At 47.2% G+C, this 19,211-nt stretch overlaps 1 long non-coding RNA gene across 1 annotated transcript in view; it reads right to left on the minus strand.

The window, feature by feature from the left end:
- Positions 1 to 13,902, minus strand: part of LOC148481510 (uncharacterized) — a 53,178-nt gene extending 39,276 nt beyond the window's left edge. The window contains exons 1-2 of the long non-coding RNA XR_015871904.1: positions 13,798 to 13,902; positions 5,176 to 5,335 (exon numbers count right to left, since the gene is read on the minus strand). This is a non-coding gene — a long non-coding RNA (uncharacterized LOC148481510). The remainder of the gene's footprint in view (positions 1 to 5,175; positions 5,336 to 13,797) is intronic.
- Positions 13,903 to 19,211: the final 5,309 nt, after the last annotated feature.

Raw genomic sequence — 19,211 nt, forward strand, 5'->3', positions numbered from 1 at the left:
AACCAAAAAAAAAATTATTTTCTGTGTTTGTGAATTGTGTGCGCAGTAGCCGCACGTGCATCAACAAAGTAGTGCCAAGCGTGCGCCTGTGTCATAAGTAAAGGGCCGGCTGGCTTGACCGTTAAAGGGTGCTGTAACCCCCGAAAGTACACTCCAGTCCAAACCAAAAAAAAATTATTTTCTGTGGTTGTGAATTGTGTGCGCAGTAGCCGCACGTGCATCAACAAAGTAGTGCCAAGCGTGCGCCTGTGTCATAAGTAAAGGGCCGGCTGGCTTGACCGTTAAGGGTGCTGTAACCCCCGAAAGTACACTCCAGTCCAAACCTAAAAAAAAATTATTTTCTGTGTTTGTGAATTGTGTGCGCAGTAGCCGCACGTGCATCAACAAAGTAGTGCCAAGAGTGCGCCTGTGTCATAAGTAAAGGGCCGGCTGGCTTGACCGTTAAAGGGTGCTGTAACCCCCGAAAGTACACTCCAGTCCAAACCAAAAAAAAATTATTTTCTGTGTTTGTGAATTGTGTGCGCAGTAGCCGCACGTGCATCAACAAAGTAGTGCCAAGCGTGCGCCTGTGTCATAAGTAAAGGGCCGGCTGGCTTGACCGTTAAGGGTGCTGTAACCCCCGAAAGTACACTCCAGTCCAAACCAAAAAAAAAATTATTTTCTGTGTTTGTGAATTGTGTGCGCAGTAGCCGCACGTGCATCAACAAAGTAGTGCCAAGCGTGCGCCTGTGTCATAAGTAAAGGGCCGGCTGGCTTGACCGTTAAGGGTGCTGTAACCCCCGAAAGTACACTCCAGTCCAAACCTAAAAAAAAATTATTTTCTGTGTTTGTGAATTGTGTGCGCAGTAGCCGCACGTGCATCAACAAAGTAGTGCCAAGCGTGCGCCTGTGTCATAAGTAAAGGGCCGGCTGGCTTGACCGTTAAAGGGTGCTGTAACCCCCGAAAGTACACTCCAGTCCAAACCAAAAAAAAATTATTTTCTGTGTTTGTGAATTGTGTGCGCAGTAGCCGCACGTGCATCAACAAAGTAGTGCCAAGCGTGCGCCTGTGTCATAAGTAAAGGGCCGGCTGGCTTGACCGTTAAAGGGTGCTGTAACCCCCAAAGTACACTCCAGTCCAAACCAAAAAAAAATTATTTTCTGTGTTTGTGAATTGTGTGCGCAGTAGCCGCACGTGCATCAACAAAGTAGTGCCAAGAGTGCGCCTGTGTCATAAGTAAAGGGCCGGCTGGCTTGACCGTTAAAGGGTGCTGTAACCCACAAAGTACACTCCAGTCCGAACCAAAAAAAAATTTATTTTCTGTGTTTAGCCGCACGTATATATCAAATCGATATAACATAAATGGAGGACCAAACTTTCTCCGATAAAAATAAAATAGAGAAAGATCAAGAACCACTTCCTCCTAGTGCTGAAGCTGCTGCCACTAGTCATGACATAGACGATAACATGCCATCAACGTCGTCTGCCAAGGCCGATGCCCAATGTCATAGTAGAGGGCACATACAATCCCAAATGGCAAAGTTCAGGAAAATGACCTTGAAAAAGACATTTAAATCAGCTGAAGAGAAACGTAAACTTGCCAATATGCCATTTACGACACGGAGTGGCAAGGAACGGCTAAGGTCGATCCCTAGTATGTTCATGACTAGTGGTTCAGCTTCACATGACGATGGAAGCACTCCTCCCACTAAAAAAATCAAAAGAGTTAAGCTGGCAAAAGCACAGCGAAGAACTGTGCTTTCTAAGAAGATATCACAAATCCCCAAAGAGAGTCCAAGTGTGGTGGTGGTTGCGATGCCTGACCTTCCCAGCACTGGACGGGAAGAGGTGGCTCTTTCCACCATTTGCACGCCCCCTGCAAGTGCTGAAAGGAGCACCCACAGTCCACTTGCTGATATGCAAATTGAAGATGTCACTGTTGCAGTACAACAGGATGAGGATACTGGTGTAGCTGGCGCTGAGGAGGAAGTTGGCGAGGAGGATTCTGATGGTGATGTGGTTTGTTTAAATCAGGCTCCGGGGGAGACAGTTGTTGTCCGTGGGATGAAAAAGCCCATCACGGTCATGCCTGGGCAGAAGACCAAACATTCCACCTCTTTGGTCTGGCAATATTTCTATCCAAATCCGGACAACAACTGTCTTGCCATATGTACCATATGTAAAGGTGAAATAAGTAGGGGTAGGGACGTCAACCACCTAGGAACATCCTCCCTTATACGGCACCTGCAGCGCGTTCATAAAAAGTTACTGTCAAGTTCAGAAACTTTGGCTCAGACCGTAAGCAGTCCAGGGACACCTAAATCCCGTTGTCCTGTTGTATCCAAGCGCCTGCAAACCACACCGTCAACTCCCTCCTCGTCAATTTCCTCCTTAGTCAGGATCGGAAGTAGTCCTGCAGGCCATATCACTGGCATGACTGACTCTCCTATCCGGGATTCCTCCGGAGGATCCTGCATTGCTACGCCTACTGCTGCCGCTGCTGCTGTTGCTGCTGCTGCTGGGAGTCGTTCATCATCCCAGAGAGGAAGTAGGAACACCACTACTTTTACTAAACAATTGACCCTCCAACAGTCCTTAGCGAGGAGGATGAAGTACGACAGCAGTCATCCTGAAGCAAAACGTATAACTGAGGCCTTGACTGCTATGTTGGTGTTAGACGTGCGTCCGGTATCCGCCATTAGTGCAGTGGGATTTAGACAATTGATGGAGGTAGTGTGTCCCCGGTTCCAAATCCCGTCTAGATTCCACTTCACTAGGCAGGCGATACCGAGACTGTACAGAAACGTCAGAAAAAGTGTCCTCAGTGTCCTGAAAAATGCCGTTGTACACAATGTCCACTTAACCACGGACATGTGGACAAGTGGAACAGGGCAGACTAAGGACTATATGACTGTGACAGCCCACTGGGTAGATGTATCACCTTACGCAGCAACAGCAGCAGCGTCACCAGTAGCAGCATCTCAGAAACGCCAGCTCGTTACAAGGCAGGCTACGCTGTGTATCACCGGTTTCAGTAAGAGGCACACCGCCGACAACCTCTTAGAGAAACTGAGGGAAATCATCGCCCAGTGGCTTACCCCACTTAGACTCTCCTGGGGATTTGTGATATCTGACAACGCCACCAATATTGTGCGGGCATTACATCTGGGCAAATTCCAGCACGTCCCATGTTTTGCTCACACAATAAACTTGGTGGTGCAGAATTTTCTGAAAAGCGACAGGGGCGTGCAGGAGACGCTTTGGGTGGCCCGAAAAATTTCTGGCCACTTTCGCCATTCAGCGACTGCGTGCCGAAGACTGGAGCGCCAGCAAACACTCTTGAACCTGCCCCGCCATCACCTGAAGCAAGAGGTTGTGACGCGGTGGAACTCAACCCTCTATATGCTTCAGAGGATGGAGGAGCAGCAAAAGGCCATACAAGCCTATACATCCACCTATGACATAGGCAAAGGAGGGGGTATGCACCTGACTCAAGCGCAGTGGAGAATGATTTCCGTGTTGTGCAAGGTTCTTCAGCCCTTCGAACTTGCCACACGTGAAGTCAGTTCAGACACTGCCAGCTTGAGTCAGGTCATTCCCCTCATCAGGCTTTTGCAGAAGCAGCTGGAGAAAGTGAAGGAGGAGCTAAGACGGAGCGATTCCGCTCGGCATGTGGGACTTGTGGATGAAGCCCTTCATTCGCTTTGCCAGGATTCCAGGGTGGTCAATCTGTTGAAATCAGACCACTACATTTTGGCCACCGTGCTCGATCCTAGGTTTAAAGCCTATGTGGTGTCTCTCTTTCCGGCCGACACAAGCCTGCAGAGGTGCAAAGACCTGCTGGTGAACACACTGTCAGCTGAAGCGGAACGTGACACGTCAACGGCTCCTTCTTCATTTTCTCCCGCAACTGGGGCTGCCAGGAAAAAACTTAGGTATCCTAAGCAACCCGCTGGCGGTGATGCAGGGCAGGCAGGACCAAGTTTGGACATCTGGTCCGGACTGAAGGACCTGGCAACAATTTCTGACATGTCTACTGTCACTGCATATGATACTGTCACCATTGACAGAATGGTGGAGGATTACATCGGTGACAGCATCCAAGTAGGCATGTCAGACAGTCCATACCTGTACTGGCAGGAAAAAGAGGCAATTTGGAGGCCCCTGTACAAACTGGCTCTATTTTACCTGAGTTGCCCCCCCTCCAGTGTGTACTCCGAAAGAGTGTTTAGTGCAGCCGGGAACCTTGTCAGCGAAAGGCGTAGGAGGTTGCTTCCACAGAATGTGGAGAAGATGATGTTCATCAAAATGAATTATCAGCTCTTCCAGGGAGACCAGCCTCCAGAAGGTACAGAGGGACCTGTGGTGGTGGATTCAAGTGGGGACGAGTTAATACTTTGTGAGGATGAGGATGTACACACTGAAGAGGGTGAGGAATCGGTGGATGAGGAGGATGAGGATGACATCTTGCCTCCGTAGAGCCAGTTTGTGCAGGGACACATTAATTGCCAGCTTGTTTTGTGGGGGCCCAAACGAACCAATCATTTCAGCCACAGTTGTGTGGCAGACCCTGGCGCTGAAATGATTGATTTGTTAAAGTGTGCATGTCCTGTTTATACAACATAAGGGTGGGTGGGAGGGCCCAAGGACAATTCCATCTTGCACCTCTTTTTTTCTTTGCATTATGTACAGTTTGGGGCCTAGTTTTTCTAACTGCCATCCTGCCTGCCACTGCAGTGTCACTCCTAGATGGGTCACGTGTTTGTGCCGCCCACTCGTGTCGCTTAGCATAGTCATCCAGCTACCTCGGTGCAACCTTTTGGACATAAAAACACTATTGTGAGGTGTGAGGTGTTCAGAATAGACTGGAAATGAGTGGAAATTAAGGTTATTGAGGTTAATAATAGCATAGGAGCAGAAAAACCTACAAATTCTGTGATTTTAGCTGTTTTTATGCTTTTTTTCAAAAAAATACAGATCCAAAACACAAAACCCAGAACCCAAAACACGGAAGGGTGGTTTTGGCAAAACCAATCCAGATCCAAAACACGAAGAAAGATCCAGATCCAAAACCAAAACACAAAACACGAAAAGTGGCCGGTGCACACCCCTAGTATATACGACTAAATTGCACAGCTCATGCGTCAAGGAACATCATCATAGTCACTCGCAGTGACTTCTTACAGTGTGATTACCAGTTCGGGAGCTTTTGGGTGATGTAACGCTGAGTGGCATCATAGAACGCAGATGTGTCACAACCGTTTTTAGGGATCTTTCACCGATTTGTGAACCTGCAGGTGGCCGTCTCAATACATTCCTCGGTGTCTGCAACATTTCCAAATTTCCACACAGCATCTGCATACAAAGACGTAACAGAGTGGTGGCATTAACGTTCATCTCTTAATCAGGCCCTGACAAAGCCCTAAATCTCCATGCACCCTATAGTATGTTTGATTGGAGGAAATCACAGGAAAATTGACTCCAATATAACAAAATATTGGAACAAATCCATATTCTAACAAATCTGAAGCACCATGCCAACCCCTTCCTTACATAAATCGTCATGTGACCAGTGACATGTGCATGTGACACCCGCTCACTATAGAGAGTGGGACGCACCTCCCCTAAATCCTGGCAGTTGGCATAATCCTGATCTTTGGGACTGCAGGAGAGTTCCCTAGAATCAGACTGTCCCACCTAGATCAGGACTGTTGGAAGAGCCGGATTGACACCAGGGCGGCATTTTATTGGTTGGGGCCCCACAAGTTAGTTGCCCTGGGGACCCCACAAATCTAAATCTGGCCCTAAATGTTGGTAGGTCAGGTGTGCCTCATTTTAAACAGTATTGTCTGTGACTCTATACTGAGATGTTGTCTTTTTTTATTGCTGAGTTCTGCATATTCCAGTCCAACAATATCATTCTGAGTTGCTATCGGAACTGATCACAATCAAATGAGGCAAATTAATTGTAGGGATGCGTTCAGAGTCCCGACAGCGGGGATTCCAGCGTTAAGAATACTGATGCCAGAATCCCGACACTTATCAGAATACCGGCGCCGGAATCCCGACCGCCAGGATCCCGAAGGTAAGTAGCGGGGTTAGGGGGAGAGTTAGGGTTAGGCACTAGGGGGAGGGTTAGGGTTGGGCACTTAGGGAGGAGGGTTAGGTTTAGGGTGTGGGGAGGGGGAAGTTAGGTTTAGGCACTGGGGGGGCGTTAGGATCAGGTTCTGGGGAGGGAGGAGGAGGGTTAGGCACTAAGAGGGAGGTTAGGTTTAGGGTGTGGGGAGGTTAGGTTTAGGCACTGGGGGGGGGAGGGAGAGTTAGGATCAGGCACCGGGGAGGGAGGGGTAGGGTTAGGGGTTAGGTTAGGGTTACTTACCTAGAGCAATCGAGATGCCGGTGTCAGGATTCTGACTGCCAGGATCCCGAGTGCCAGCATCCTGTACCCATCCCAAATTCTAGCAGCGCTGGCTCCTCGTCTTGTGGGCCAGATATACAACATTACCAACAGTTTGACTTTTTTGTGGGACAGTCCCAATTTGTAAAGACCAAATTAACTGTGCCTGTCCAGAAAAGGGGTATGGAGTGGACTCACTGGTAAAATATGTGGTACATGCACACTGGTAGGAAAAATAGGGATGGGTGGGTTTGCCTAATTTGTCCAAATGTTTCAATCTTTAACGTTAGGAGGGATGGTACATCACAGCAGAATACACAGCCTACTATACAGTGCATTGCAGGCAGTGAGCTACACCCAGTTACTTGGAGCTGTTATAGCATATGAATTATAATTTGTGAATGGAAACCTCATGCAATGAAGATAAAAGCAATGATACTGTCTTATACAAAGAAGTCTACTTACAAAAGGGTGAAAAGTCTGAAGGCTGTTAAACACTGGCATCCATAGCAGTGCTGTATCTATAATAGGTGAGGAGTGTGCAGTTCACATGGGCCAATGGGTCCAGGAGACCCGAGCTGTAGACCCTGCACCCATGAGATAGTCCATGATGTGGCTGAACCCCCTAAGTCAGGGGTCTTCAACCTTGGCCCTCCAGCTGCTGTGGAACTACACATCCCAGCATGCACTGCCACCTTTTTGATATAACAGCCTGCTAAAACTATGGCAGTGCATGCTGGGATGTGTAGATCCACAGTAACTGGAGGGCCAAGGTTGAAGACCCCTGTCCTAAGTAATTCCAACTCTTTAAATGATGTATTTGGCAAAGACTTTATTGTGCTTGCGCCATGTATGACGACCGGGAACACTTACAGTGGGGGCCTGCTGCACGGACACACGCACCAGCACAGGTATGAGGGGGCCCCGCTACATATTGGGGGGGAAGGGGACTCACTTTTATACAATATTTGCTATTATTATTATATTTACTTGGCAGAACTCAAAGTTCAAGTCTGTCGTAATCCGGCTAGCCAGGTCACACATGTGTATATATCGTCTTAGACTGGCTCAGCAAAGGGGTAAGACAAACCTTACTGCCCCGTGCCAGTATCGTCGAGGCAATTTAGTATCGCTCAGATTCTCAGCAAGACTTTAATGATAAATTACACTGTAAAATAACATCAACCTTCTAGGCAGATATTAGGATGTTTGCAGACCTTGTCACTAGGTATTAGGATAAGAATCTCTCTGTGCAAATGTGTAGATAAATATATCCAATATCATGCTGTCTTATGCTGCGTACACACTAGACGATAAGTGAATGATATGAATGATAACGATATCGTTCAACGATATATCGTTCATATCGTCTAGTGTGTATGGTCCGAACGACCAATGATGCGCGCTCTGGCGGGTCGTTAACAATATTCCCAAACGGCTGTACATGCAGACCAATCTGGGGATATCGTGAGCGATGACATGCTGCTGAATGCACCATGGCCCCGCCCCACCCCCCACCATCGTTCCACACTGGTTGGCATCGGCAAGTATGTGTACACATGCCGATGCCGAGCCCCCCGCTGACGATGTCGCTGCATACACACATCGTCTAGTGTGTATGCGGCTCTAGATATATATTAAAGTCTCTCTGTCAACATACTAACTATACATCCAGAAATAATACAGAACTAGTACAAGGAAATCAGTGCAACCAAACATCTAGGGCATTCATCTTAGTAGCAGTTTAGAGGGCCCAGGTTTTTTTTTAATACCCCTTACAAGCATTCCATCCAACAAGGCATGAAAAAGTGTTGCTTCAACGAAACCCTGAAAGACCCGTTTAGACCTTTTGCCAAACAGACAGTCAGGGAAAATACAACAGTGCCACCATGTGACAGAGATTGAGATTGCACGCGATGAATAAATATATCTTTTAAGAATAGACACAAGCTAGTTAATATAAAAGCTAAAAAATAGTTGCTGTTTCTAAGTGGCCCATTTATTAAGAATCGCATTTTGCAATGCGATCAGGGCATGCGGTACCGCCCATGATCGCATTGCAAAATGCGATCATACCGGCTGAATGTATGACCCTGCACATGCAGGGAGACGGGCTCCGAAAAGATCCCGTCCCTGCGTTGTGGCCGGAGCGCATTCCGGGCTGCTGTGCATGCGCAGTCCCGCGGACTGCAAATGAGCGGCGCCCATTGCCGGCGGAGGGATCTGTGAGATCCCTCCGCCGCCTGAAATGCGGTTAAGTGCCCATAGGACACAGCGGCTAACGCTATCTTCAGATGGCGTTAGCTGCTGGGGTCAATATCGGGAATGTTTCGCATTCCCGATATTGATACATTTGGCAGCATCGCATCCCCCATAGACACCTATGGGGGAGGCGGCTACCGGCGGCAACGGAGGGATCGCAGCAGGTGGAGATATCGGAGAAACCTGCTGCGGTCCCTCCTTCATTCATCCGGGGGATACTAAGTATTTGAGGTAAACCCCCGAAAATTACCTCAAATGCACTTTGATAAATGGTCCTCTAAGTCAGACGCAGGCACGGCTGGGTCTTTTGCCGCAGTCGTGTCTGTGTTTTATGTACATGCTGCGGCGAATTTATAATCACACACACTTGCATCATTGTGGAAATGCATTTCCATCTCTGTGCGCCTATAGACGCACCATCGGTCGCACCAGCAAAACTTGCAGCAGCCATTTTCCATCTTACTATGGCCTCCTGGACGAGTGGTTCAGCGCCTTTGCCGTTTTTAGCGACACACCTGCGACAGCCCGCATCAGCTTAGCCACCCCTTGTTACCTTCCAGGAGCGCCCACTAAATCTTACAGACCCTGCGTCTGATTCTGTACCGCATCTCTGAGCACTAACAATCTGAACAGATGAGCTGTTGTTACCAGTACGCATGCACAGACTTAAAACATTATCCAACTGCGTGCGACATTGACGCTGCGTCCATCCCATAATCAGGCCCCCAGTTGGAAAACCGCAGGAGAAAACAAGTGTGAGCTTTATTGAAAGTGAAATTGTGATGCTACATTGTGGTTATAATGATGTCTGTTATCTGGGTCGAACTATGGGGTCTATTTACTAAACCTTGGTAGGAGATAAAGTGAAAGGAGATAAAGTACCAGCCAACCAGCTCCTAACTGTCATTTTTCAAACACAGCCTGTGACATGGCAGTTAGGAGCTGATTGACTGGTACTTTAGAAAACGTCTTCATTATCCAGTATGTCCATAGCATATCCTCCAGGTAAGGGCACTAGGCCAAATGCTGCATGAACCTGAACCTGTGGAGTGCACTGCACTGTTTTTATTTTGCTTTTTTAATGAGGTGTGGCCACACCTACTGCCATTAGGTCACACCCCCCAGAAATAACCAGGAGTGGTACATTCGGGAACATGGGTGCAGCATGGGAGAAGTTTTGGTGGTGGAGGTGGAAGGTAATCAGTGTAGGTAATGGCAAATTGTAGAGCATGTCGGTTGGATTGGTTACTGTCTAAATTTAACAGTGACTAAAGAATAGATCCAGGAATGTCCTGCACCATGGATAGCTTTATGCAAGGATTACATTCTACAAATAATAATAATGTTTTGGACAGCCATAGGCTACTGCGAGGGCTTTGTAAACCCTTTAGGGCCTGATTCAGCAGCCTATTGGTGGTCACCCATCTGTACCCTTATGCAGATGCCGCTATATAAACTCCTTCTCTTGTGTGCATCCATGCAGCCGAATGTGCAAGGACTGTGATGCCCACTGCCAGCGTGTGTACATGGAGTGACAGCGATTGGTGCGTCCTTAGCCACCACCAAAGGTCGCACCTCTCCGTCACTCTCTGCCTCTCCCTGTCACCCTCTGCTTCTCCCTGTCATCCTCTGCCTCTCCTTGTTGCCCACTGCCTTCTGCTGTCATCCACTGCCTCTCCAAGTCACCCTCTGCCTACCCCTTGCCACCTTCTGCCTCCCCCTGTCACCGACGGTCTCTTGCTGTCACCCACTGCCTTCCTTTGTCACCCATGGCCTCTCTCTATAACCCTCCACTTTCCTCTCCCACTGTCACCCATTGCCTTACCCTGTCACCCACTACCTCTCCCTTTCACCCTTTGCCTCTCCCTGTCACTCTCTGCCACCACTTGCCACCCACGGTCTCTGCCTGTCACCCACAGACTCTGCCTGTCACCCATGGTTTCTCCCTGTCACTCACGGTCTCTTAATATCACAATCTGCCACCAACTGCCACTCCCTGTCACCCTTTGCCTCCTGCCACTGCCTCCCCGCTGTCACCAACTGCCTCTCCCTGTCACACTTTGCCTTCTGCCACTGCCTCTCCCGCTGTCACCAACTGCCTCTCCCTGTCACAATCTGCCACCCACTGCCTCTCCCTGTCACCAACTGCCTCTCCCTGTCACAATCTGCCACCAACTGCCTCTCCCTGTCACAATCTGCCATCCACTGACTCTCCCTGTCACGCATGGCCTTTCACGCCATCACCCGATGCCTTTCCAATTGTAATCCACGGCCTCTCCCTGCCACACTCTGTCTTCCCCTGTCACTCTTTCTCCCGCTGCCACCCTCTGGCTCTCACCGCAACCCACTGCCCCTCTACACCACCCATTGCCTCCTCCCACCACCCGATGTCGTTCCCTGTGGAGCAGAGGAGGAGGGGCCCAAAGCATATTTTTACACCACTCGCAAGTTCAGTATGTTTACTTTCATGTTAAATATATATGGGGAGATGTATCAAACCTTGGACAGAGATAAAGGGGTTTAGTTGTTCTTCAGACCAAAACTATGGAATGATTGTTGTTGCCAGTTTGAGTATCTCAGAAACTGCTCATCTCCTGAGATCTTCACATACAACAGTATCTAGCATTCCAGAGAATGGTGAACAAAAGTTTAAAAACAACCAGTGTGTCAGTTCTGTGGGTGAAAATGCCTTTTTGACGGTGACAGGAAAGTGACAGTAACTGAAATAATCATGAGTTACAATGGTGCTACGCTGAAGAGCATATTTGAATGGGCTACAGCTGCAGAAGACCTCAATGAGTTCCAGTAAGGTCACCAATATCAAAATCAATATTAAATATGATAGTTATGTCAACATTGTTAAAATGTCAACAGACATATCGACATTCTCAGAATGTCGACGGGTGATATGTTGACATTGTCAGAATGTTGACATTAAGGTGAGACAGTGGGGGGAGGTTAGGGTCAGGCACTAGAGGGAGGGTTAGGGATTAGGGGAGGAATACCGGAATGCCAGAGGATCACAGATCTGACCCGGGAGCCACAGTCACATGACCACTCAGACCCAGAAGCCGAGCTAGACCCGCTGCAGCCGCTGGGAGCAGGGCAAGTCTCCGCAGGGCCACCAGGGACGGCATATTGACATTTTAACATGCATCTTTTACTGCAGTCACGTTTGTGTTTAGTGTGTCAGAATGTGCAAGGACTAAGACACCCTTTGTCAGACCCGACCAGCCACTTGTCACTGAGCTACCTCTGAACATTGGCTGCCGGGTGTACCAGTGTACAGGCAGTTCCGTGGTGCAGCGCGATTGTCAGTACTAAAGAGCTGCTGACAGCCGAAAGCAGCCAGTAACATGTGCACGCTCCCGGCTGCCCCTATCAGCACAGGCATGAGTGCATGGTCAGGTATAATGCCCAGGGCCCCAAGGGGCAATAATCCAATACTGCCCCCAGTGTTCAATTCTATTTCCTTTTAACTTCCCCCCACATGCTGGACATGCCCGCTCCCTGGCACACTTCAGGACAGGTGAGGGGCATCGCAGATATGCCGCTTGCACATGAAGCCGCAACCATCGGATGTACGGTATAACAAGAGTGTTGAATCCAAGAATTTTTTAGTTTAATAAGCAAAGAGCAAAAAAGAAAAGAAAATTCACAAAATAAAAAAGTATCCTAGGGCCTGATTGCGATGTATACCCAGACGCGGCCAAGGCACCTCTATTGCCGCGACCGATGATCTTCCTACTGAGATACTAATCCATCTTTGTGCGTCTTTAGACGCACCACAGATTGCACCATGGAAACTTGAACCAACCCTTGGGCAGATTAAATCTCCCGTCTGAACATGGCGTCCCGTGATAGCGCTACTGCGCCCTCAGGCACAGCCGCTGTCAGCGACAAGCCCACGTCTGGCTAGCCACCTCCCGTTACTTCCCAGGAACGCTGGCTTAAATTTACTTACCCTGCTTCCAATTTTGTTCTGCGTCTCCGAGCACTAACCATCGGGACTCGGACGCATGTGCAGCCATAAAACATCGGCCGCTTGCGTGTGACATCATCACTGCGTGCACCTCTGGCTCAGGACCCTAGTTCATGGTGGAGTTAGTAGATAATAATTAGTAAAAAGCAGGTAGCTCGGTTGTAGTCCTGTACAGGGCTGAATTATAAGAGGGGCGACAGGGGCAGTCATCCTGGGGCCCCCACGCATAAGGGGCCCCAACACACTATCCCCAGCCACATTCTCCTATTGAACCCCGGCCACCTGCCACCAGGACTCCGGGCAAGGTCCCACTGGGCTGGTGCCTTTGGTGGCCGGCGGCCGCACAGCCAGCCCTTCACTCACCCCCCTCCCCAGGGTTCCGCTGCCGCTATCGGAACTTTAAGCTCCGATCGGGCAGCTTACACAGAAAAAAACTGGCCGACGGGGGAGCTGCCCCAGCAGCTCCTCCCATGAGCCTTTGCAGAGCTCGGAGCCGTCACCATTGACGGCTCCATCTGCAGCTTCTCCGCAGCCAGTCTCCAGCCTCCTCCAACGTCACAAGTTCAACCGGTCAGCAGATGCTGCACAGTGCAAGGCTGCCAGCGTCCACCGGTGAGTTCTGTGAGTCCCCTCTCTCCCCTTCTCCCTTCCTATACTCAGATACATCATACATATAATATATATATATATATATATATATATATATATATATATATATATTAGGGATGTGCAGGCTCGGATAGGTTCGAGTTTGCACGTTGAGTTCGGATTTTTCCCTCCAAAAAATCGGAACTCAGAAAGAGGCTAAACGTCATCTTACATGGACGAACATCATCATTCACTCGACGTGCAAACTCGAACCTATCCGAGCCTGCACATCCCTAATATATATATATATATATATATAATTATATATATATATATATATATATATATATATATATATATATATATATGTCCCCTCTATGCTGGCACTCTGTCACATAAACAACGAAGCTCCTCCGGTGCCTGTCCAAAATATCTCAAATAGATCCACCAAAAACGGGACGGCACTCAGAGATTGATAAGCAAAACTACATGTGTTGTAAAAAAGCCTCCAAAGCAGCGACGTTTCGAGCTATAACCCTCTTTCTCAAGCCTTAGGTAAACAAACAAACACCACATAAACAAACTTACCCAGTTTAAGAAGCCCTATACGCTCATCACTCCACCTGCGTTGCTCCCACGAGGGCCACCCACCGGAAACTGCACCTGACGCACTTCCGGAGCCTGCGCTTCACCGTTGCCAGGCAACCACAGCATCACCCTCCAGTACACTTCCTGGTTGTGAGCGCAGCCCCCAGTTTCTACGGCGATGACATCAGGCAGTTAGTGAACTGCTATTATATTATGCCCTGAGCACCCGAAGGTGCCAATAATATACACGTTGCCGAAAGTGCATAAGGATGCCGCTAGACCACCAGGCAGACCGATAATCTCGGCACGTGACTCTTTGTTATATCCTGTAGCGCAATTGTTGGATTGTGTACTCCAACCACTACTGCTTTGGAGGCTTTTTTACAATACATGTAGTTTTGCTTATCAATCTCTGAGTGCCGTCCCGTTTTTGGTGGATCTATATATATATATATATATATATATATATATATATATATATATAATCAGATATGATATGTACTACTTTTCATTATATAAATTTATATATATATTTAATTATACATATTTACTCTATATACACAAATACACATATAAGTATATACATATATATATATATATGTACACATATATGTAAAATATACGTATATATGTGTTAAAGTATGTATTTACAAACAAACACATGTGTGTATATATATATATATATACATATACACAGTATATAGACAATATATCAGCACCAACTGGAGGCACTGAGCGTCTTCATAGAAAAGTTATTCTTGATAACGGGCGGAGGCCCGAAACGTAGGATATAAAATAACATTTCTTTGAAGACGCTGAGTGCCGCCAGTTGGTATTGCTCCTAGGAGGGCACCAGTGCATTAAACATCTCATCAGGAGCAAGGGCCGGGAATCTAGAAGATTGGTATATAATTTTATATATATATATATTAGGGGTGTGCACCGGCCACTTTTCGTGTTTTGTGTTTTGGTTTTGGATCTGGATATTTCTTCGTGTTTTGGATCTGGATTGGTTTTGCCAAAACCACCCTTCCGTGTTTTGGGTTCTGGGTTTTGTGTTTTGGATCTGTATTTTTTTTAAAAAAAGCATAAAAACAGCTAAAATCACAGAATTTGTTGGTTTCTCTGCTCCTATGCTATTATTAACCTCAATAACCTTAATTTCCACTCATTTCCAGTCTATTCTGAACACCTCACACCTCACAATAGTGTTTTCATGTCCAAAAGGTTGCACCGAGGTAGCTGGATGACTATGCTAAGCGACACGAGTGGGCGGCACAAACACGTGACCCATCTAGGAGTGACACTGCAGTGGCAGACAGGATGGCAGTTAGAAAAACTAGGCCCCAAACTGTACATAATGCAAAGAAAAAAAAGAAGTGCAAGATGGAATTGTCCTTGGGCCCTCCCACCCACCCTTATGTTGTATAAACAGGACATGCACACTTTAACAAATCAATCATTTCAGCGCCAGGGTCTGCCACACAACTGTGGCTGAAATGATGGGTTCGTTTGGGCCCCCACAAAACAAGCTGGCAATTAATGTGTCCCTGCACAAACTGGCTCTACGGAGGCAAGATGTCATCCTCATCCTCCTCATCCACCGATTCCTCACCCTCTTCAGTGTGTACATCCTCATCCTCACAGAGTATTAATTCGTCCCTGCTGGAACCACAGGTCCCTCTGTACGTTCTGGAGGCTGGTCTCCCTGGAAGAGTTGATAATTCATTTTATGAACATCATCTTCTCCACATTTTGTGGAAGCAACCTCCTACGCCTTTCGCTGACAAGGTTCCCGGCTGCACTAAACACTCTTTCGGAGTACACACTGGAGGGGGGGCAACTCAGGTAAAATAGAGCCAGTTTGTACAGGGACCTCCAAATTGCTTCTTTTTCCTGCCAGTACAGGTACGGACTGTCTGACATGCCTACTTGGATGCTGTCACCGATGTAATCCTTTAACAGACAGACGCATGCTTGTCGCTGCTGCTTTGAGGATTCAAGTGCGGCTACAGCCCACACAATTCACAAAGACAGAAAAAAAAAAAGAATATTTTTATTGTTTGTGGAGCACACTTTGAGGGTTACACCACCCTTTAACAGACAGACGCACGCTTGTCGCTGCTGCTTTGAGGATGCAAGTGCGGCTACAGCCCACACAATTCACAAAGACAGAAAAAAGAAGAAGAATATTTTAATTGTTTGTGTAGAACACTTTGAGGTGTCACCACCCTTTAACAGACAGACGCACGCTTGTCGCTGCTGCTTTAAGGATGCAGGTGCGGCTACAGCCCACACATTTCACAAAGACCGGAAAAAAAAAGAACAATATTTTAATTGTTTGTGTAGAACACTTTGAGGTGTCATCACCCTTTAACAGACAGACGCACGCTTGTCGCTGCTGCTTTAAGGATGCAGGTGCGGCTACAGCCCACACAATTCACATAGACAGAAAAAAAAAGAACAATATTTTAATTGTTTCTGTAGCACACTTTGAGGGTGTCACCACCCTTTAACAGACAGACGCACGCTTGTCGCTGCTGCTTTGAGGATGCAAGTGTGGCTACATCGCACACAAGTCACAAACACATTAAAAAAATAGTTTTTTATTTTTTGGAACACTTTGAGAGTTACACCACCCTTTAACAGACAGACGCACGCTTGTCGCTGCTGCTTTAAGGATGCAGGTGCGGCTACAGCCCACACATTTCACAAAGACCGAAAAAAAAAGAACAATATTTTAATTGTTTGTGTAGAACACTTTGAGGGTGTCACCACCCTTTAACAGACAGACGCACGCTTGTCGCTGCTGCTTTAAGGATGCAGGTGCGGCTACAGCCCACACATTTCACAAAGACCAAAAAAAAAAGAACAATATTTTAATTGTTTGTGTAGCACACTTTGAGGGTGTCACCACCCTTTAACAGACAGACGCACGCTTGTCGCTGCTGCTTTGAGGATGCAAGTGTGGCTACATCGCACACAAGTCACAAACACATTAAAAAAATAGTTTTTTATTTTTTGGAACACTTTGAGAGTTACACCACCCTTTAACAGACAGACGCACGCTTGTCGCTGCTGCTTTAAGGATGCAGGTGCGGCTACAGCCCACACATTTCACAAAGACAGAAAAAAAAAGAACAATATTTTAATTGTTTGTGTAGCACACTTTGAGGGTGTCACCACCCTTTAACAGACAGACGCACGCTTGTCGCTGCTGCTTTAAGGATGCAGGTGCGGCTACAGCCCACACAATTCACAAAGACAGAAAAAAGAACAATATTTTAATTGTTTGTGTAGCACACTTTGAGGATGCAGGTGGAATCTAGACGGGATTTGGAACCGAGGACACACTACCTCCATCAATTGTCTAAATCCCACTGCACTAATGTCGGATACCGGACGCACGTCTAACACCAACATAGCAGTCAAGGCCTCAGTTATACGTTTTGCTTCAGGATGACTGCTGTCGTACTTCATCCTCATCGCTAGGGACTGTTGGAGGGTCAATTGTTTAGTAAAAGTAGTGATGTTCCTACTTCCTCTCTGGGATGATGAACAACTCCCAGCAGCAGCAACAGCACTAGGAGGAAGAGGTTCTTGATCTTTCCCTATTTTATTTTTATCGGAGAAAGTTTGGTCCTCCATTTATGTTATATTGATATATATACGTGCGGCTAAAGCGCACACAAACACAGAAAATATTATTTTATTTTTGCTGGAGAGTAGTGCACTTTGTGGGTTACACCACCCTTTAAGAAATGAGCCAGCCGGCTCTTTACTTATGGGACACAGGCGCACGCTTGGCGCTGCTCCTTTGTTGATGCACGTGCAGCCACAGTGCACACAATTCACAAACACAGAAAATAATTTTTTTTTTGGTTTGGACTGGAGTGTACTTTCGGGGGTTACAGCACCCTTAACGGTCAAGCCAGCCGGCCCTTTACTTATGACACAGGCGCACGCTTGGCACTACTTTGTTGATGCACGTGCGGCTACTGCGCACACAATTCACAAACACAGAAAATAATTTTTTTTTTGGTTTGGACTGGAGTGTACTTTCGGGGGTTACAGCACCCTTAACGGTCAAGCCAGCCGGCCCTTTACTTATGACACAGGCGCACGCTTGGCACTACTTTGTTGATGCACGTGCGGCTACTGCGCACACAATTCACAAACACAGAAAATAAATTTTTTTTGGTTTGGACTGGAGTGTACTTTCGGGGGTTACAGCACCCTTTAACGGTCAAGCCAGCCGGCCCTTTACTTATGACACAGGCGCACGCTTGGCACTACTTTGTTGATGCACGTGCGGCTACTGCGCACACAATTCACAAACACAGAAAATATATTATTTTTTTAGCACTTGGGGGGAGCACCCCTGATGGACAGAGCACCCCCTGGACAACACTACAGCACTCCTTTAGGACTGGGACACTGCACAGGACTTTGGAGTGGACACAGCCCCTATGGAGAACTGACTGCACAACACAGTCCAGCCAGCCCCTATGGACTTTGAAGTAGTGGACACAGCCCCTATTAACAACAGCAGCACAGCACAACACAGCCAGCCCCTATGGACTTTGAAGTAGTGGACAACAGCAGCACTACACTACACTACACTACACAGCCCTAACTCCCACCCTCCCTCTTCACTGTCCACAGCCGAGTGAGAAAATGGCGCCGACGCGGGTACCTTATATAGGATCCAAAACCCGCGAGACTCGGAAGGCGGGATGATGACGTTTTGCCTCGATTTCAGATCCGAGTCAGGCGGGAAAAGTCGAGCCTGACTCGGATCGGACTCGGATCGGGGGGGCTCGGGGGGGTTCGGATTTCAGAAATCCGAACCCGCTCACCCCTAATATATATATATATATATATATATATATATATATACACACTATATATATATTCAACTTCTATTGATAGGGGACCCCACAGGTTTGTTGCCCAGGGGCCCCCGCAGACCTTAATCCGGCCCTGGTCCTGTATATGTGTTGGAGCTAACGTTAGGAATAACACAGCTTGCAGGTTAGGCTTTGCCACTGAAGTATTCTGTTAAACATCATGATTAACCCTCTCACAACCATTTTATTTTTTTTGTTTTGGGCATAAGCTCCCAATCATTTTCTTCCTGGCTGCCCCCTGGCAGCTCATCTGCATTGTTTTACTCCCACATTGGCAAAGCAAAACATTTGTAATGTACATAATTGCTATTAAATAACCTATTTAAGCGCCTCTATATATATATAAAAAACAAAAAATTACACAAGAATAGAATGAATTGTACAAATATATTTCTTATATCTTGCACTTTAGGAAAAATGTACATGGCAATAAAACTAGAGTCCATATGTTGTATATAGTATTTTTAACAGCTGTGTTATGCTCTAGCAATTACATGCTACAAG

The sequence above is a fragment of the Taudactylus pleione genome, unplaced genomic scaffold, assembly GCF_031769625.1.
Source record: "Taudactylus pleione unplaced genomic scaffold, aTauple2 ptg000579l, whole genome shotgun sequence".
Taxonomy (NCBI): domain Eukaryota; kingdom Metazoa; phylum Chordata; class Amphibia; order Anura; family Myobatrachidae; genus Taudactylus; species Taudactylus pleione.